Here is a 22,411-nt window from a genome sequence, read left to right as displayed (position 1 = left end):
TGCACACCCATGTTTATAGCAGCACAATTTGCAACTGCAAAAATGTGGAACCAACACAAATGCCCATCAATCAACAAGTGGATTAAAAAAGGTGGTGTATATATATATATGTATATATATACATATATATGTGTATGTATATATATATACACACGATGGAATACTACTCAGCCATAAAAAGGAATGAATTGATAGCATTTGCAGCCACCTGGATGAGAGTGGAGACTATTATTCTAAGTGAAGTAACTCAGGAATGGAGAATCAAACATCATATGTTCTCACTCATAAGTAGGAGCTAAGCTATGAAGATGCAAAGGCATAAGAATGACACAATGGACTTTGGGGACTCAAGGGGAAAAGGGTGGGAAGGGAGTCAGGGATAAAAAGACTACAAATTTGGTGTAGTGTTTACTGCTCAGGTGATGGGTGCACCAAAATCTCACAAATCACCACTAAAGACCTTACTCATGTAACCAAATACTACTTGTTCCCCAATAACCCATGGAAGAAAAAAATTTAAAAAAATTTTTTTTTAAAGTAACATCTTTCACAACTTACTCCACCTGGAGAATTAGGTGCTCACCCTCACTCAGGATAGAGGTAGATTTCATATAGTCATAGCAATAAAAATTTGTTCAAAATGTAAAAAAAAAGAAAAAGAAAAGAAAATAACATATGTTAGTGAGGTTGCAGAGAACAGGGAATGTTTATTATACTAGTTGTAGCAAGGTAAATTAGTTCAGCCACTGTAGAAAGCACTTTGAAAATTTCTCGAAAAACTTAGGATTCCCATTCAAGCCAACATTCCATTACTGGGTATACATTAAAAGGAATATAAATTGTTCTACCAAGAAGTCACATGCACACATATATTTATCACAGCACTATTTACAGTAATAAAGACATGGAATCAATCTAGATGCCCATTAGTGGTGGACTGGATAAAGAAAGTGTGGTACATATACATGAAGGAATACTACACAGCCATAAAATGAATGAAAATAATGTCCTTTGCAGCCACAAGGATGCAGCTGGAGGGTATTAGAATAAGCAAATTAACGCAGGAAGAGAAAACCAAATTGCATATGTTCTTGCTTATAAGTAGGAGTTAAACATTGAGTACATATGAACACAAAGATTGGAATAATAGACACTGGGGCCTACTTGAGGGTGTATGGTGAGAGAAGGGTGAGGGTTGAAAAAAACACCTTTGGGTACTATGCTCACTACCTGGGTGATGAAATCATTTGTATGCCAAACTCCAGTGATATGCAATTTACCCATGTCACAAATGTGCACACTTACTTCCAAACCTAAAATAGAAGCTAGAAAATAAAATAATAATTTGAAATTCATGCATATTAGTTTCCTGTTGCTGCTGTAATGAATTACTATACGTTTAGCATCTTAAAACAGCATAAAACTATAAACGTACAGTTCTAGAGCTCAGAAATCCTAAATGGATCTCACTGGGCTAAAGCCAAATATGGGCAGGCCCGTGTTCCTTTCTGGAGGCTCTAAGAGAGACTCATTTTCTTGTCTTTTCCAGCACCTAGTGGCTGCTCACATACCTCACATACCTTGGCTTGTGGCCCCTTCCATCTTCAAAGAAGGCAATGACCAGCCAAGTCTTCTCAGGTCACATCACTCGGATACTGATTCATTAGCTTCTCTCTTCCACTTTAACCACCCTGTGATTACATCAGGCCTATCCAGATAAGCCAGTAAAATCTCTGCATTTGACAAGCCTTAATTTAATCACACATATGAAGTTCCTTTTGTCATGTAAAGTAACATATTCACAAATTCCAGGGATTAGGATGTGGATGTGGCCATTTTTTTTTTTGGAGGGGAGGATGGAAGAAGACATGATTCCACCTACAACAGTATAGAAGCCTATTAATAATGCAGAATCCTGGGCTCCACCCTCGACCCTTGACCTACTGAATCAGTCTCTGGTGAATGGTTCCCAGGAAGCTGTCTAGGTAATACCTATGTACTCCATTGGCTTGGTGATGAACACAGGCAGTGATAAAAGGAGATTAGTGAGAATTTGGTCCTACTTCACCAAGACTCTGGTCCCTGTGGACAGGGTGACACCATGTGTGTCAGCAACCCTCTAAAGGTCACCATTCCTGGTCATGTTACACAGCAGTATAACTCCTTTTTTTCATGCAACCCAAGAGCAGAAGTGTTGGAGAACTCTTTTATTAAGATTAACTCACAAAGGAACTGGTTGAGGTGGTTGTGAACAGAAGTGACATTCTACTGCAGGTACTTCCTTTAGGGGCAAAGATATTAGGACCTGGATATTTCTCTTCATAAACATTAGAGAAGTTCCCAAGCCATGTGACATGATTATAAAACTACACTAAAATAAAATGAAAATGAAACTTTTCACACCCAGCATAGGTGTGAATGATGAGTAACTTTAACACAGGAATGCTTAAATCTCCAAACTTCTGGATTTTTTTCCTCAAGTTGACTTCAAGGACATTTTTAAGTTTGGAAGCTTCAAACTAAGAATTTTTTTTTTACGGGAATTCAAACTTCAACATTTGTTTCCTAAATGTTTGTTATACATGAAATAAGAAAATGCATTTCCTCATAAAAAGTTTGATTCAGAAACAGAGAACAAAACATTAATATTTACCTTCTGATATGGTTTGGCTCTGTGTCCCCACCCAAATCTCACCTTGAATTGTAATAATCCCCGTATGTCAGATGGAGATAATTGAATCATGGGGACAGTTTCCCCCATACTGTTCTTGTGAGAGTGAGTGTGTTCTCATGAGATCTGATGGTTTTATAAGTTTCTCATTTTGTTTGGCATTCATTCTCTCTTGCATGCCACCATGTAAGAAGTGCCTTTGCTCCTCCTTTGCCTTCTTCCATGATTATAAGGCCTCCCCAGCCATGTGGAACTGTGAGTCCATTAAACTTCTTTTTTCTTTATAATTACCCAGTCTTGGGTACATCTTTATTAGCAGCATGAGAACAGACTAATACATCTTCATATCCATCACAAAGGTAACAGATTGTTAGAGGTTTGGAGAACATCCTTCCTTCTTCCTTTATATTCTTGCCCATATATATATGCATACACACAAATTTATTTTTTGTATAGCTCAGGTCATACTTTCTTCTTCATGAAATAATGTCTTGGATATCTATTCATGTCAGCATAAATAATTTTACTTTATTCTTCTAAACTATGGTGTGCTTCTCCAGTTTGGATAAAACACTATGTATTGAACATTTTCATATTGATGGGCAATTAGGATCATCTTCCTTTTTACTAGATGTGTGACCATAGGTTAGTTACTTAACTACCCTGGACCTTTGTTTTCCTACAGTAAAACAGTAAAGGTAAATTTTACTTACCTCACCGGTTTGAGTATGTTGTAAGTAGGTAGAACATGTAAAACACTCAGAGCATATAGTAAGAAATTAATGTTGACTATTTTTAGTGTTACAAACAATGCCTAAGAAAGCATCTTTACATATTTTTTGGTAGATATATAATTATTTTTCCAGGGTAGATTTGTAGAAGTGAAAAAAGCTAATCATAGTGATTATGCCTCTGAAATTATCATTGGCACCACCAAATTGCTTTCAAAAATTATTCTCCAGTTGATACTTCTATCAGTATTCTATGAGAGAACGCCTGTCCCAATATCTTTACTGAGAAGGACATTAGTTGTTTGAGGCTCCTCAAACATTTTGAACACTTTTTCTATGTTTTAATAATTTTACAGGTTAGAATCCCTCTTTTTCAAAGTAGAATTCAAAAAACTACATTTCCCACATACCTCTGCAGCTAGGAAAGCACCAGTTAGAATCATTCACTGAAAATAATCAAAAAAGAATTCCATGAGGGAGTGGCTAGGCGCAAGTCATGGTTTCTGCTGGCACTGGGGGTGGCAGAGGCAGTATGTTCCCCGATGACAGCAGTCCCTCACCAGGGCAGGTCTGAAGCATTGCTCTGAGAGGTATTCTGGAATACTTAGCTTACAGCCTGTTTCTCCAACTATCCTAACTTTCTGATCATCAAATAGTTTTTAACAAGCCTCATTTCTGCTTAAATTAACTAAAGTAGATGCTTTTGTCTGCAACTAAGAACTCTGATAGATTCACAAAAACCTTAGCAAACAATATCTTTCAAGTTTTTGGCAATCTTGTAGGCAGTTAATTTTATTACTCAGATATAAACAATGACTTTTCACATCCTTTAGAGGAAGCTGTATCTAAATGTAGTATTATCAGGAGCATTGTTTTGCATAGGGACAAAATGGTAAATCTACAATTTCTTCACCCCTTTTTATGTCATTCCTTTACTAGTATTGTTATCATCAAAACATTCTGAATAATTTATTTAGAGCTAAGGTGATTACTTGAAATCCCTTAGGTATCATAATTTTCATTTTTATTATATTAAAAAGTGTATATGCAAACCTTCCTTTTATCTATGATACAAGGGGTTTGTTCCCATCCTTACAGTTTTCAGGGAAATATTTTTTTCAAAAATCATTTATAAGGAATTCTAACTCTTCTCTGTTTTTTGTATCAAATACAAATTTATAATAAAAACATTGGCATGGAATTGTATGATTAAATATTGAAGAACATGGTTTGAGATTCTTTCTACCTTTGATACCTTTCTACCAATACAATAGATATTTACAAAGTGTGCAATGAGTTGAAATATGTTGGTACGCAAATTAGGAAGCACTGTTCATTATTCTGTGGGGGCAGAAACCTGCCACTTTCTTTTTTAAAAAAATTTGTGTATACATAGCAGGTGTCTACATTTATGGGGTACATGAGATATTTTGGTACAGGCCTGCAATGCATAATAATCACACCATGGAAAATTAGCTATTTACCCCTCAAGCATTTATCTTTTGGGTTACAAACAATCCAATTATATTCTTTTAGTTACTTTAAAATGTACAATTTTTATTGAACATTTTATTATTTCCCCCCTGTTCTATCAAATACTAGGTCTTATTCATTCTTTCTATTTTTTTTTTTGTTTTACTCATTAACCATCCCCATTTCACCCCACTCCCCTACAGCCACCCCTTCTCACCTTCACACTACCCATCCCAGCCTCTGGTAACCATCCTTCTACTCTCTATGTCCATGACTTCAATTGTCTTAATTTTTAGATCCCACAAATAAGTGAGAACACGTGATGTTTGTCTTTCTGTATCTGGCTAATTTAGCTTAACATAATGAACTCCAGTTCCATTCATGCTGTGCAAATGACAGAATCTCATTCTTTTTATGGCTGAATAGTACTCTATTGTGTATATGTACCACATTTTCTTTATCCATCTATCTGTTGATGGACACTTAGGTTACTTTCAAATCTTGGCTATTGTGAACAGGGCTGCAACAAACATGGAAGTGCATGATATACTGATTTCCTTTCTTTGGGGTATATACCCAACAGTAGCATTGCTGGACTGTATGGTAGCTCTATTTTAGTGTTTTGAGGAATCTCCAGACTGTTCTCCATAGTGGTTGTACCATTAATACTACACATTCCCACCAACAGTGCATGAGGGTTCTGTTTTCTCCACATCCTCACCAGCATTTATTATTGCCTATCTTTTGAATAAAATCCATTTTAACTGTGGTGAGATGATATCTCATTGCAGTTTTGATTTGCAGTTCTCTGATGATTAATGATGTTGAGCATATTTTCATATGCCCTCATTCATATGTCTTCTTTTGAGAAATATCCATTCAGATCTTCTGCCCATTTTTTAATCAGATTATTACACTTTTTTCCCTTATATATATATATATAAGCTTCTTTTATATTCTGGTTCTTAATCACTTGTCAGATGGGTAGTTTGCAAATATTTTGTCCCGTTCTGTGGGTTGTCTCTGTGTTTTGTTGGTTGTTTTCTTTGCTTTGTTAGTCTGGCTGAAGATTTGTCAATTTTGTTTATCTTTTCAAAAAAACCAGCTTTTTGTTTAATTGATCTTTTGTATTGTTTTCTTTACTTCAAATTCATTGATTTATGCATTGATATTTATTATTTCTTTTCTTCCACTAAAGTTGGGTTTGGCTTGCTCTTGCTTTTCTAATCCTTTAAGATGCGTTAGATTATTTATTTGAGGTTTTTCCTTTTTTCTTTTTGTTTTAGGCACTTAATTGCTATACATTTCCCTCTTAGTACTGCTTTCTCTATATCTCATAGGTTTTGATATGTTGTGTTTCCATTATCATTCATTCCAATAAATTTTTTAGTTTTCTTCTTAATTGCTTCATTGACCCACTGGTCATTCAGAAGCATAGTGTTTAATTTCCATGTGTTTATATAGTTTCCAAAATTCCTCTTGTTATTGATTTCTAGTGTTCTTCCACTGTGTTCAGAAAAAATGTTTGATATCATTTCAGTGTTTTAAGACTTGTCTTGTTTTATGACTAAAATATGGTCTATCCTTGAGAATGACCCATATGCTGAAGAGAAGAATGTATGTTCTGTAGCCTTTGATGAAATGTTCTGTAAATATCTATTAGGTCCATTTAGTCTATAGTACAGATTAAGTCCAATGTTTCTTTGTTGATTTTTTTGTCTGGGTGATCTGTCCGTTGCTGAAAGTGGGGTGTTGAAGTTTCCAGCTATTACTATATTGAGACCTATCTCTTTCTTTAGCTGTAATAACATTTGCTTTAAACATCTGGGTGCTCCAATGTTGGGTACATATATATTTACAATAATTATATCCTCTTGATGAATTTACCTCTTTATCATTATATAATAAATAACCTGCTTTGCCTCTTCTTACAGCCTTTGTTTTAAAGTGTATTTTTTGGTTTCCATTGACATGGAATAGTTTTTTCCATTCCTTTCTTTTATTTTCTTTACTTTTTTCTTCTTCTTTTGAGACAGAGTCTCACTCTGTTGCTCAGGCTGGAGTGCAATGGTGCGATCTCAGCTCACAGCAACCTCTGCCTCCCAGGTTTGAGCAGTTCTCCTGCCTCAGCCTCCCAAGTAGCTGGGATTACAGAAGTTTGCCACTGTGCCCAGCTAATTTTGTATTTTTAGTAGAGATGGGGTTTCACCATGTTGGTCAGGCTGGTCTCAAACTTCTGACCTCAGGTGATCCACCCACCTTGGCCTCCCAAAGTGTTGGGATAATGGGCGTGAGCCACCATTCCCGACCCCTTTATTTTCAGTCTATGTTTCTTTATAGGTGAAGTGTGTTTCTTGTAGGCAACAGATCACCAAGTCTTGTTTTTTAATCCATTCAGCCATTCTATTTTTTTTTAAGTTAGAGTTTAGTCCATTTACATTCAATGTTTCTATTTATAAGTAGGGACTTACTTCTACCATTTTGTTATTTGTTTTTTGGTGGTTTTTGTGGTCTTTTCCTGCTTTCCTTCCTTCCTGTCATCCATTTAGTGAAGGTGATTTTCTCTGGTGGATATGCTTTAATTTCTTTCTTTTTACTTTTTGTGTACCCATTGTATGCTTTTCTATTTGAGGTTACCATGAGGCTTGCAAATACTATCTTATAACCCATCATTTTAAACTGATGATGACTTAACAATGATTGCATAAGCAAGCAAACAAACAAAAAAAAAACTAGTAAAAACTCTATACTGTAACTTTGTATCCATACTTTTAAACTTTTTGTTGTTGCTGTTTGTATCTTATTGTACTTTCTATGTCTTGAAATGCTGTAGTTATTTTTTATTGGTTCATCATTTAGTCTTTCTACTTGAGAAGTTTTCACACCACAACTACATTGTTACACTAGTCCGTGTTTTCTGTGTGCTTACTATTGCCAGTGAGTTTTGTATTAATATCTTCAGATAATTTCTTCTTTTTCATTAATATCCTTTTCTTCCAGATTTAAGAACTTCCTCTATCATTTCTTATAGGACAGGTCTAGTATTGACAAAATTCCTCAGCTTTTGTCTGTGAATGTCTTTGTTTCTCCTTTATGCTAAAGAATATTTTCACCAGATATACTATTCTAGAGTAAAAGTTTTCTTTTTTTCAGCACTTTAGATATGTCATATTAATCCCTCTCAGCCTGTAAAGTTTCCACTAAAAAGTCTGATGCCAGATGTTTTGGAGCTCCATTGTATATTATTTGTTTCTTTTCTCTTGCTGCTTTTAAGATCCATTCTTTACCCTTGACCTTTGGGTGTTCGATTATTAAATGCCTTGAGTAGTCTTCTTTGGGTTAAAGCTGCTTGGTGTTCTATAACCTTCTTGTACTTGAATGTTGATATTTTTCTCTAGGTTTGGGAAAAAGTGAGGTATTGAAGTTTCCAGCTATTACTGTATTGAGATCTTCCCAATCTATCTGTTGGATCTATCTCTGATCCCTTTCAACAAACTTTCTAACCCTATCTCTCTCTCTACTTCCTCTCTAAGGCCAGTAACTCTTAGATTTGCCCCTTTGATGCTATTTTTTTAGATCCTATAGTGATGCTTCATTGTTTGTTGTTGTTTTTGTTGTTGTTGTTGTTGTTTGTTGTTTCTATGAGATAGAGCCTTGCTCTGTTGCCCAGGCTGGAGTGCAGTGGCATAATCTTGGCTCACCGCGACCTCCACCTCCCAGGTTCAAGCAATTCTCTTGCCTCAGCCTTCTGAGTCACTGAGACTATAGGCACATACCACCATGCGCAGCTAAATTTTGTGTTTTCAGGAGAGACAGGGTTTCACCACGTTGCTAAGGCTGGTCTTAAACACATAACCTCAAGTGATCCACTTGCCTCAGCCTCTGAAAGTGCTGGGATTACAGGTGTGGGCCACTGTGCCTGGCTGCTGCTTCATTGTTTTTTATTCTTTTTTTCTTTTATCTCTTCTGGATGTATATTTTCAAATAGCCTATCTTCAGGCTCACTAATTCTTTCTTCTGCTTGATCAATTCTGCTATTAAGAGACTCTGATGTATTCTTCATCATGTCAAATGCATTTTTCACCCCTATAATTTCTACTTGATTCTTTTTAATTATTTCAATCTCTTTGTTAAATTTATCTGATAGAATTCTAAATTCCTTCTCTGTATTATCTTGAATTTCTTTGAATTTCCTCAAAACAACCATTTTGAATTCTCTGTTTGAAAGGTCACATATCTTTATTTCTCCAGGCCTGGTCTCTGGTCCCTTACATAGTTCATTTGGTGAGGTCATGTTTTCCTGGATGATGTTGATGCTTATGTATGTTCTTTGATGTCTGGGCATTGAAGAGTTAGGTGTTTATTGTAAACTTCACAGTCTGTTCTTCTTGGGAAAGCTTTCTAGGTATTTGAAAGGACTTAAGCCCTACACCCAATAATACTGTGGGTTTTGCAGACTTCTGGAGGTATTGGTTTGGTGGTCTTGAATAATTTCCAGATGAATTCTCTGTATTACCAGGCACTCTTGCTCTTTTTCCTTACTTTCTCCCAAACACACAGAGTCTCTCTATGCTGAGCCACATGGAACTTGGGGTATGGTGATGCAAGCATCTCTGTGGCCACCACCACTGGAATGGCATTGAGTCAGAACTGAATCTAGCACAGCACTGGGCTTTTCCCAGTGCCCTTCCCTTCAGTGTAACAAGTTTCTCCAGGCCTAAGTGTGTCCAGAGATTCTGTCTGGGAACCAGAAACTGGAGTCAAACACCTTAGCAATTTACCTGATGTTCTATTCTACAGCAGCTAAGCTGGCACTCAAACCACAATATAAAATCCTTCCCACTTTCCTTTCCCTTTACACAGGCAGAGGAACCTCTCCCTGTTGTGATCACAATCACCGGTCCACAGATGCTTCTACCTGGCCATCACCAGTGTTCACTTAAAGCCCAAGGGCCCTTCTGTCAGCTTGTGGTAAATGTTGCCAGGCCTAGAACTCACCCTTCAGAGTAGTGGGCTTCCCTCTAGCCCAGGGTAGTTCCACAAATGCAATCTAAGAGCCTAAGCTTGGACTTGGGGACCCTAAGAACTTGCTTGTTGCTTTACTCCACTGTGACTGAGCTAGTACCTAGGGTGCAAAAGAAAGTCCCCTTTACTTTTCCCTCTCCTTTTCTCGAACAGGAGGAGTATTTCACCAAAGCCACCACAGCTGAGAATGTGCCGGCTCTCCCCTGAAGCCAGCACATCTCAGAGCCCAAGGCCCACATGTACTTCCTGGGTGTTGCTGGTAGTTATTCAGAGACAAAGGACCCCCTCTTAAGTCAGCAGGTAATTAATTCTGCCAGGACTGGATCCTTCTCTTCAAGGCAGCAGTTCCCTTTTCTCAAATAGTGTGTCTAGAAATCTGGGAGACAGGGCCTGGAATGAGGGCCTCATGACTCTACTCAATGATTTATCATACTGTGGCTGAGCTGGTATCCAAGAGGCAAGACAAAGTACTCTTTACTCTTTGCTCTCCTCTCCTGAAGCAAAAGGAAGGAGTCACTTTTTGTGACTATTAACTGCACTGCCTGGGATTGAAGAAGGGATGGCACAAGCACTCCTTAGCTGTGGCAGCTGCTGTCTCCTTAGGTCATGTGCTGCCCTAATTCACTGGCTCTAAGCCCAGCCTAGTGCTAGGAGTTGCGTAGGAACTACAGTCTTCATGTCCTAGGCTACCTTTTGAATTTATTTAGGACCCCAGAACACTTCAGCTTATGATGGTGAGGCTTGCCAAGAAACTCAAATTCTGACTGCTGGGATAGGTGATTCCTCTGGCTAGAGCTGGTCCAAGTGCTCCCTCTGTGCATGAGTGCTGGCTCAGACCAGCACAGCTTTACTCTCTGCTGTGACAAGGCAGCACTGAGATCAATGTAAAGTCCTCCAGTCTCTGTGCTCTCCCTTTCCAAAGTGCACAGATTCTCTCATTGTGCCGCAACACCACTGCTGGGGAATGGGGAAGGGGTGGCGTCAATGATTCAAGACTGTCTCCCCTGCCCCCATCAATGTCTCTTTCCACTGTATGAAGTTAAAAACACATACCGTAATTGCTCACCTGATTTTTTGTTCTTGTGATGATATTTTTCTGTGTGTAGATAGTTGTTAAAATTTGGTCTTCTAGCTGGGATAGTGGAAGGTGTAGACTTATATTCTGCCATCTTGCTCTGCTCCCTGCTGTCATTTTCAATGGTAAATTGATTCATAACTTTTAATAAAGCATGGAGTAATCCTGTCAAAAACAATGTCATGCTATTTTTCCTAATTGCATATGCACAAATTTTCAGAAAGCTAATTATTCTGTTGACCAATATATTGAACAATTATAGCTATTATTTTCACTTTCTAAAGAAAAGAAAAAATAAATAAGGACTATCTTAGTCAACTTAGACTGCTTTAACAAAATACCACAGACTGGGTGGCTTAAACAATGGACAATTAATTCTCACAATTCTGGAAGTTGGGAAGTCCAAGATCAATGTGCCAGCAGATTCAGTTCTTGATGAAGGCCCTCTTCCTGGCTTGCAGACAGCCACCTTGTTGCTGTGTTCCTACATGGCAGAACTGGTAGAAATACAGAGAGCTCTGGTATCTTCCTCCTCTTCTCCTTTTTATTTATTTATTTATTTATTTTGTGTGTGTGTGTGATGGAGTCTTGCTTTGTCACCCAAGCTGGAGTGCTAGTACCTAGGGTACAAAAGAAAGTCCCCTTTCATGTGGTACAATCAAGGTAGCCTCAAATTCCTGTGCTCAAGTGATCCACTTTCCTTAGTCTTCCAAGTAGTTGGGACTACAGATACATACCACAACACTCAGCTAATTTTTAGTATTTTTTTTAAGAGATGGGGTCCCACTATGTTGACCAGGCTGGTTTTGAACTCCGAACCTCAAGCAATCCTCCCACCTCAGCCTCCCAAAATGCTGGGATTACAGGTATGAGCCACTGCACCCAGCTCTTCCTCTTCTTATAAGGACACTAATCCTAGTATGGGGGCCCTATGCACTTGACCTCATCAAAATCTAATTACCTCCCAAAGGCCCTACCTCCAAATGCCATCACAATGGGAGTTAGAGCCTCAACATGTGAATTTGAGGAGAACACAAACATTCAGTTTGTAATAGTTAGATTGCAGGCTGCAAATCCTGAAGAATCTTTTGAATTTATCCCCAGCTGACCAAAAATAATTAGTCCCCTTAACTTCACCCTGCATTTATTTTAGCAATGTATTAAATTAGAGCACATTGGCAAATGCACTTTAATAACAAACATCTAATTCTTTATTCAACTTTCAGATCTACAAATGAAATAAATTATCTATTTACATGCATCACTAGACCATCTGGTTCCATGTGAGGACCTAACACAGAATCCACTAATTGTCATCTATGTTTATTCATTATTCTTAACTCATTTTCTTAAGATAATGAATATCTAGGACCTTTAGCAAACAGTCTTCACCATTAGTCAACAACTTGGTTTCTTTGACTGAATAGAACAGGGCTAAAGATCCAAGCAAAATTTGTAACTAAGAAAATTAATTGTTAGTCAACTCCATTGTGCCATTCCTATTTTGCAGAGAAAGAAAAAGGTGGACAAAGTATAGATTTTAAAGAGCCTTAAGGAATTAGAACCAGAGGTCACTATTTCAAGAGTTAGTTTGTTGCTTAGGCAATTAAGTTCTTTTTTTCAAGGGCATTCCTGACATTCTTTCTTCTAGGTTATTTCTCTGTCTTTCTTAGAATACAGTATTACCCTCAACATTTGCAAATACCAGGATTGAGAAGCTCACACATAAGCAACCAATATGCTAATGAGGAGGAAAAAATACCAAAAATATAGAACAACAAATGACTAAAACAATATGTTTTTGATTTGTTTTCAAATTATATGCACAAAAAATAAAAGGAAAAGTCCAATGCATTGCAAAAGCATCATAACTCATCTTTTGGCAAAGACCAAGGTGGAAAATTATTTTATGGTTCTTTTTTTATTTTTTTTTATTTTTTTTGAGACGGAGTCTCACTCTGTCACCCAGGCTGGAGTGCAGTGACACGATCTTGGCTCACTGCAAGCTCTGCCTCCCGGGTTCACCAGATTCTCCTGCCTCAGCCTCCTGAGTAGCTGGGATTACAGGTGCACGCTACCACGCCAGTCTAACTTTTTGTATTTTTAGTAGAGATGGGGTTTCACTATGTTTGCCAGACTGGTCTTGAACTCCTGACCTCGTGATCTGCCCACCTTGGCCTCCCAAACTGCTGGGATTACAGGCGTGAGCCACCACGCCCAGCCAGTTCTCTTTCTTTAATAAATGTAAGCCAGACAGTAGTCAAACATACCTCCTACTCAATTTTTTGTTTAAACATCACTTTTCCTAATCCTTTGAGCTGGTTTAGTTCTCCCTTCTGGACATACCATAACACCCTCCACTTCTCTGTATAATTATTTGTAATTATGTGTTTTGTGGTTATACTGTCAATGTCAAGAGGAGCAGTGACCTCTGTTGTGTTCTCAGCAGAAAAAAAAAAGTTCTCATTAAATATTTGTTAAATATAAGAACAGGATAGACATAATACATCTTCCTGGAGTACCAATTCTACTCACAGATATGGTGTTTTTAAATTAAAATAAGCACAGTATCATGATTACGAACACCAAATATCAGAGTAAAATTACAAAATTCATGTGAATTTTCAAGAAAAAGTTGAAAACATCTCCCAGGTGTCATGCTTAGTTTCCTCCACCATTAATGCTATTTTGGTGAAAGAAGTAATGACACATTGATGTGGTGGGTTTGAGTGTGATTCTCCAAAGATCAGGTAATTGAAGCCAACCAACCTAAGATATTTCATTATAAAAAGAGATGTGATTTCTGCCTTCCATGGAGAAAACAAGAACAGCCAAAGTAATGAAGAGGAAAGTGTGCTCTGGACAAGATTTTTGTTTGTTTGTTTGTTTGTTTTTTATTTTTTTGAGACAGAGTCTCACACTGTCTCGCCAAGACTGGAGTGCAGTGGCTCTATCTTGGCTCACTGCAGCCTCTGCAGTGGCGTGATCTCGGCTCACTGCAGCCTCTACCTCCCAGGTTCAAGCAATTCTCCTACCTCAGCCTCTGAAGTAGCTGGGACTACAGGCACTTACCACCACACCTGACTAACTTTTGTATTTTTAGTAGAAACAGGGTTTTGCCATGTTGGCCAGGCTAGTCTCAAACTCCTGACCTCAGGTGATCCACCCGCTTCAGCCTCCCAAAATGCTGGGATTATGGGCATGACCCACCATGCCCAGCCTGGACAAGTTATTTTAATGCCTCAATTTTTCTAACTATAAAATGAAGGCCTTGAGTTGGATGCTTTCCAATGGCCCCTGAATCTCTCAAATTCTGTTGTGCATGAAATCTTGGGTTTTTTTGGTCTACCATCATTCTCACATCCGCAAAATGGAAAAAGTAAGGAAGCAAACAATCATGGTATTTCTTCGTCCTTTCTTAATCTTCTAAGTATAACATTTGTCTTTTGAGTAACAACTGTAAATGCTATGCCATTGTTTCTTTCTCTTTTTATGAACTTGTAGACCCATTCATAAGTCTAAAGGAGAAGGAAAAGTACAATCAATATCAAACCACAGAAGTATATTTTTATGGATCAGCCACTCAGCTGTTATCAGCTGAGATGCTATCATGTATTTCATCATCACAACCAGAAGTAATGGAAAATATTTTATGGAAAATATTTTAAATGCTAAGTTTAAAGAGGGGAGGCCTATTTTATAACATCTTTTTTTTGCTATTTCATCCTTTCACCCTCTTTTTCTTTCCCTGGGCTTGACATTTTAGCTTTATATAAAAAAGTTTTGCAAGACTATGTATAGTAACTATTAATTCTATAACATTAATACAATCCCTCAGGGGTTATTAGATGAAACAACTGCTGTGCCTCTGTACCAAGTAAAGATTTTCTAAGTACAAATAAAAGAGAAACAGTCAATGTCAGTGTGGTGCCAAACACTGATAAAAAACAAGTGGGGCCAGACGAGGTGGCTCACACCTGTAATCCCAGCACTTTGGGAGGCCGAGGTGGGTGGATCATGAGGTCAAGAGATTGAGACCATCCTGGACAACATCGTGAAACCCCATCTCTACTAAAAATACAAAAATAAGCTGGGCGTAGTGGTGCTCACTTGTAGTCCCAGCTACTCAGGAGGCTGAGGCAGGAGAATCATTTGAACCCGGGAGGCGGAGGTTGCAGTGAGCCGAGATCATGCCACTGCACTCCAGCCTGGTGACAGAGCAAGACTCCACCTCAAAAAAATAAATTAATTAAAATAAAATCAACAAGTGATTGATATGCAAGCAAAGGAAACTAATATAAAATCATTATACTTTTCCCAGTCTGTGTGTATTGCCTAGTGGTTGTTTAATTCAATAAATCTCTATCAAAAAAAAAAAAATCCTGGTTTTGTTCTATTATATTGTCTTGTAACCAAATACATCCAATACATAACTGCTTCAAATGTGATTTTAAGGTATCAGTGCTGTTTATGTGAGCTCTTTATTAATGATAATAAAAATGCATGCCAAGCACTTCTATGGCATACCATGTATGCAATCTAAGAGCTGGCAAAATAAGAAATCAAAATCAGAGCTCCTAAATTCAAAAGTCAGACAATTTGAAGTGTTTTTAAGTCTATTCAAAACGGGAACTCTAGTACACTGCTGGTGGGAGTATAAAATGCTACAATCACTTTGGAGAGCAATTTGGCAATTATCTAGTAAAGTTCAAAATGCAAACACCTCCAACCCAGCAATTTCACTGCTAGATATATAGCCTAGAAACTACACATGTACATGTACACAAGAAGTCTTTTGTAATAGGAACAAAAATGGGTAGTGCTGGAGAGCACTAAATGTCCTTGATAAACGGTTCGATAAATTCAGATGTAGTTATAAACTGGAATACTACATAGCAGTTAACATAAATAGGTATACATATATGTATTAAGTTGGATAGATAGCACATTTAGTTAAAAAATGCAAATAGCGGTCCCGGTTCCTGTGTAAGAATTCTGACTGCACAGCCCTGCACTTCGGCTGTGGGTAATGAAAAGGGTTGGGATCAGTCAGGGAGAGCTAGCGTGGGGGCAGTCTTTAAAGCTGTCTTAGGAGGCCTTTCCTACAGGGTCTGAAAAGGCCACCGCAGTCATTTCTTCCCTTCTGTCAGTCATAATTCCTTGGTTTAGCCTTCCCACCTCTATACAGTCTGATAACGGACCAGCATTTGTTAGTCAAATCAGCCAAGCAGTTTTTCAGGCTCTTAGTATTCAGTGAAACTTTTATATCCCTTACAGTCCTCAGTTTTCAGGAAAAGTAGAACGGACTAAAAGTCTTTTAAAAACACACCTCACCAAGCTCAGCCACCAACTTAAAAAGGACTGAACAATACTTTTACCACTTTCCCTTCTCAGAATTCAGGCCTGTCCTCGGAATGCTACAAGGTACAGCCCATTTGAGCTCCTGTACAGATGCTCCTTTTTATTAGGCCCCAGTCTCATCCCAGACACCAGACCAACTTAGACTCGCCCCAAAAAACTTGTCATCCCTACTATTTTCTGTCTAGTCATACTCCTATTCACCATTCTCAACTATTCATAAATGCCCTGCTCTTGTTTACACTGCCGGTTTACACTGTTTCTCCAAGCCATCACAGCTGATATCTCCTGGTGCTATCAATTCATACAAAACCATATCCAGGCCATCACCAATAATTCTACACGACAAATGTTTCTTCTAACAACCCCACAATATCACCCCTTACCACAAAATCTTCCCTCAGCTTAATCTCTCCCACTCTAGGTTCCCACGCCGCCCCTAATCCCACTTGAAGCAGCCATGAGAAACATCGCCCATTATTTTTCCATACCACCCCCAAAAATTTTCACCGTCCCAACACTTTACCACTATTTCATTGTATTTTTCTTATTAATTTAAGAAGACAGAATGTCAGGCCTCTGAGCCCAAGCTAAGCCATCATATCCCCTGTGGCCTGCACGTACACATCCAGATGGCCAGTTCCTGCCTTAACTGATGACATTCCACCACAAAAGAAGTGAAAATGGCCTGTTCCTGCCTTAAATGATGACATTATCTTGTGAAATTCCTTCTCCTGTCTCATCCTGGCTGAAAAGCTCCCCTACTGAGCACCTTGTGACCCCCACACCCGCCCGCCAGAGAACAACCGCCCTTTGACAGTAATTTTCCTTTACCTACCCAAATTTTATAAAATGGCCCCACCCCTATCTCCCTTTGCTGACTGTCTTTTCGGACTCAGCCAGCCTGCACCCAGGTGAAATAAACAGCCTTGTTGCTCAAAAAACAAAAAAAACCCACAAATAACAGAATGCAAAATATAAAATAGATCATTTTTATAAAATTCCAAGTCACAAATAATGCTATAACATTTTGTGTCTGCCTAACTAGTAAAATACGAAATCATGAATTGGAGGATATTCAACAAGTTCCAAAGAGATGCTGACTTTGGAGAGGGAGAGAAAGAGAAGCGGATGGGCCACCTGGGAGGGATACAAAAATACTGCAGCTTTCTTTGTAATGTTTGATTTTGTCTTTATTAAACACAATTTTAGAAGCATATATGGCAAAATGTTAATTAATTCTGGGATGAGGACACATGAATGTTTTCATACTATGTACTTTTCTGTGGTAATTGTTTTTCCAAATAAAATAACAAAACTTCAGTCACTTTTTGTTACTCAGTGCACTGTAATGCTGTATCAGTTGAATTTAAGGAACCATGACTCTGAATTGTTAAATACACTATATTTTATTCATTTACAGTGTTTATACTGGATGACTAAACTAGGGCTTTGGAACATGTTCCATGGAATTTCAGTCTAATTAGGTCTCATTTATATGCTTGGTAAATGTAGGGAAAGTAGAATTTTAAACATCTGTTTATTCAAGGTACACAAACCAGAAAATGTTTTCTTTGGTTTTCTAATATTATCCTGTGCCAACATGAATATTATCATCAGTTTACAGGATTTTTCCCACTGAGAGATTCAGGGTTAATGTTGCTATATAAATGTCACCTGAATCCTATTTTGGGAGAATTTATATATCCATACAAAGTGTGGAAACGAGAGAATTTTAGTGCAGAGCGTCTCATTTAAGTATAAACAATATGAAAATCACTTTTCATGCTATGGAGTTGTAGCTTTTTCTCTCTCATATTTCCTGCAAGTGTGAGTCATCTTGTCTGAGCCCTAGAGCTGACATGGACAGTTACCTAGGTCTCAGTAAGAAACTGAAAGAGAACACAGGCAAGGGAGAAAGGTGGAAATAAGGTTTGGCCTAAGAAAGACTTGGGTTTAAATTCTGGCTCTGTCATTTACTCATTGCGTGACTTTAAGCAGACTACTGAAGTCCAGCTGTAAATCAGAGATAATTAGAGTGATGCATCATGGATTGGATGAGGATTAAAGGAGATCCAGCATGTACGTGCATTTCAGAGCAAAACGGAGACACGGTACACTCAGGAGTGGTGGCCATTGTGTTTATTGCTGTTGTTGCTGTCACCATTATAATCTAAAGGGCCTAAATCCTTATTTCCTTTTAGCAGGCGCAAAGCTATGCCCACCTAGATTCGAATTCAGCAAGTTGTTTGTGCTTCTTTGATGTGCTGCTGCTGCCCTAGTAAGGGATAAAGAACGAGGACAATTTGGAGCCTTTTTAGAGAATATTAAGGATGAATCTTACCAAGGTTTGATTTATTTTTCTTTTTATTTTTTGTTTAGTTTCATTAGTTTTTCTTTTACTTTTTTTTAAAGCTTTTTTCAAAGAGGAGATGGGAAGCTATTTCTTAAGAAGACAAAGACATCCTTGTTGCCATCCAATTCCAATTTCAGTTCTCTTTCTACTCACAGTTTCATCCTCCTGGTTCTCACTTTCTCCTTCTAATAAATGCACCTCATATTTCATTACAAAGATCATTTCTTTCATCCACACTCAAGGTTGAAATTCAATCTCATAGACTACTTCCTCCTTAACTGTTTGCTGATAATGACTTAAACCCATTCACTTTCCCAGAATAAGAACAATAAAGGTAGTATTTTAATAGTGAAAGTTTTCAAAAACTATTTTACTAGTGAAAGGTTTCAAAAAGTCTTTAAGAGTTGCTAATCCTAGAATTTCAGTATTGTGACAGGATGGCAAAATAGCCACTTTTGTGCCAAAAGCCTTAATTACATAGCATTCAAGTATGCCATCTAAGTGTCAAACTCTTCTGTTCTACTTTCAGATTGGCCTTGATTCTTGTTTCAACCCAGGATGACATGTGAGCCATCATGTTCCCTTCTCAAGCCCACAGAGGACCTCACTAATTGAGCACGGTACTCCTTCTGGCAGGACCTGGTTGTGACTCACAATTCTTCCTGACATAGCACTCCAAGTAGTAACCATCAATCTTAGCCAATAAGGAAATTGAAACCTATTGGCCCTCAGTAGCTTAAAATGTATTTGTTGATTTTCCAGTTGTAGAAAGGAAAAGTGAAAAGTGACTCATTTAAAGAAGAATTAGAAAACAATAGAAAGGAAATCATGGGCTCTGCTTTAGTTTTATTTACATATTTATTTACTTACTGAGATAGGGTCTCACTCTGTCACTCAGGCTGGAGTGCAGTGGCGTGATCATAGCTCACTGAGGCTCAACCTCCTGGGCTCAAGCGATTCTTCCACCTCAACCTCCTGAGTAGCTGGATCCACGGGCACACACCACCACACCCAGCTAATTTTTGTAATTTGTGTAGAGACAGGGTTTCGCCATGTTGCCCAGGCTGGTGTTGAACCTGAGCTCAAGCAATTTGCCCACCTCAGCCTCCCTAAGGAGTAGGATAACAGGCTGCTTTAATTTTAACTAGCAACCCATATATTCAGGACTATAGAAGGAACTTACTATAAAGTGAAATAAATTATAGTCATATACAAGTAATATTTTTTAAATGTTGGAATGAGTATTTAATAATCGCATGAAAGGAGAATTTTCTTTATTTTTTAAATGACAGAAAATTACAAAGCCATTGCTCTTTCTAATAAGTTCCTATTATGTTTTAGATTTATTTTAAGCTACAGATAGAAAACCATTCCTACCATGATGTCATGTTGTATTTATTTCTGGTCTCATCAGTTGAGTCAATCAAGAGACACTCTCATGACACCTTCTTGCACAGAATGAACACTGTGAAGTAGGTTTAGAGCCCAGCCAGGCAGATTTCGAATTGGTTGAATGATGTAAACTTTCATGATGGATTAAATGGAGAAGGTGAGAACCAAAAAAGGAGTCCAAGATGATCTTGAAGTTTTGAGTCTTGATGTCTGGGAAAACAAGGGACCTTCATAAACACAGAAAGTCAGTAAGAGAAAATAGCTGTTCTGGGAGACAGAAAAAAAGTTCAGATTTAGATTTTTTTGAGATTTAAATTTAGAGTTCAAGGGACTTCATAATGGAGAACATCTCACGTGTATTTGGCATTACAGGCCTGACCTTTGAAAGCCTGGAGGTAAAGATTTTGAAATCTTGTCCTCGAGGGATGGTAGAAAGAAATGTTGTCCAATTTCAACCTCATTTCTCATCTGAAAGATATTTGAAGGATGCCAGAAATTGAGAAAAGGCAGAGCTGATTCTACAGTGAGTCACTGGGATTCTGAAGAAATATGAGTGGCAGCTCCAGAATTTCTATATGGGGAGGAGGAGGCAATTTACAAGTGGAAGTCTGATTGTAAGATGTAATAAGCTTGTTGTATATGTGGCAGCTTACAACAGATTGAAAAAATAGATGTTTACTTTCAGAATACAGAAGGGAAATTGTAGAGATTATGAGAGAGCGCCTAAGAAGTTACCAGTGTCTTATGCATTGATTAGGTAGAAAAGATTAGGTAGAACTTTCAGGCAGTTTGAACTCTCCAGCCTCCACTAGAATGATAAGCCATTTCTGTATAAAAACATACGAAATCAGTAAGTTACTGAATAAAAGTGATCATAGCATAATTTGATGTTAGATAATCTGTAAAATATATAATAAAGGCAATTCAAGCAATTCAAAATTTATTTGAATTTTTCAGTTATGTTGACACTATTCCTAGTTGAGAAATAAAGTTGTGTTTATTTTAGTGAAAAGGTGACATACCTTGACCAGTGTTCCTTGGAGACTCCACTCTTTACCAAGGACATTTAGCAAACATGGCAATAAAAACACATTTAGATCTGTGAGATTCAGTCAAAGCCCAGAAAAACTGTTCTAACCTGAACCACATGATCTCAGCACAATGCATGTCATTGACTTTCTCAGGCTATCCAGGATTTGAATATTGAGGAGGTGGTGAATATTGAATATTGTCCAGTGGTGACTCATACTGAGTAAGACTATATAGACTTTCTCTTTAACATGTTAGGTACCAGCTACAATAGTGACTTTCCACTGACTCTGACCTATGGTAGAAGTAGATTTCACATTGTGACCCAGAGCACATCCTGCAACCAAGGTTTTATGAACCAATTCTTAACTTCACCATATATGCTACACTTTCATATTTTCTGTTCTTAATTTTGTTATGACTCTTTGATTGCATGACCCACAAGTAAATCATGACTCAAAGTTTGGAAAACATTAAGCGGCATGGTAGCATTTTCCTATTTATTGTCCCTTTCGTTATCTTTTTTTGTTAAATGTCTTATATACTCAGCACTAACAGCCAACTCTGGTTCATAGTCTCAGCATATAAGAAGCTATATTATCTTCACAACTATAATAATTCATCATACAAGTACTAAGTGGATATTAACTTGACAAAAAAAAAGACTGGAAAACAGAGAAACCTGATGATATAGTGATTGCTAAAATATTCGCAAGGAAATATGGAATAGTCAGAAAAGAATACTGTGTATCTTCAGTGCAAAACTATGCATTGTTTAGCATATACCCTTCCAGGTTATCTGATGCTAGCTTTTTATTAATTTTGAGCTATTTTATAGATCTGTAAATTGTAAATAACTGATAGCAATGAAAATAATTCTTGTCTATACACATGAATTCCATCCAGTGGTGGGATAATCCTCCTTTTTCATTCCTGCCTCTCCCCAAAGCCAGTTGTGTGAGTGAAAATTTGTAAATGCATTCTAATACTCCTGATATCGAGGTATATCTGCCCTTTGGATTCTACTTTGAACTGATTATATTATTTTATTGGTTCCTTCATTAATAAAGCATTAAATAAAAACTTTAGCACCATTTCACACTGTCCAAAATTCATTTGGCCCCCTTTTTTTTTTTTTTAGAAAATTCACCTTTAATATATTCAGAAGAGTTTTACCAGAAATGGAAAATTCTGCCCCATTAATTCAAGAAAACAAGTTTAGCCGGCCACAGTGGCTCATGCTTGTAATTCCGCTTTGCGGGGGGGGCGAGGCAGGCGGATCATGAGGTCAGGAGATCAAG

The 22,411-nt window shown here is 37.7% G+C and overlaps 1 long non-coding RNA gene across 3 annotated transcripts; it reads left to right on the top strand.

Annotated features, from left to right (window-relative positions):
• Positions 1–3,898: 3,898 nt before the first annotated feature.
• On the top strand, positions 3,899–22,207 carry LOC134761437 (uncharacterized). Of its 3 annotated transcripts, none has more exons than XR_010140047.1 (3): positions 3,899–3,992; positions 18,538–18,681; positions 19,219–22,207. It is a non-coding gene; the product is annotated as an uncharacterized LOC134761437 (long non-coding RNA). The 3 variants fall into 3 exon arrangements; XR_010140046.1 differs by lacking the exon at positions 3,899–3,992 and adding an exon at positions 18,202–18,415 and having other exon boundaries at positions 19,219–22,203; XR_010140045.1 differs by lacking the exon at positions 3,899–3,992 and adding an exon at positions 18,245–18,447 and having other exon boundaries at positions 19,219–22,203.
• Positions 22,208–22,411: the final 204 nt, after the last annotated feature.

The sequence above is a fragment of the Pongo abelii genome, chromosome 4 (assembly GCF_028885655.2).
Source record: "Pongo abelii isolate AG06213 chromosome 4, NHGRI_mPonAbe1-v2.0_pri, whole genome shotgun sequence".
NCBI classification, from domain to species: domain Eukaryota; kingdom Metazoa; phylum Chordata; class Mammalia; order Primates; family Hominidae; genus Pongo; species Pongo abelii.
This window is presented reverse-complemented; position numbering and strand designations above follow the sequence as displayed.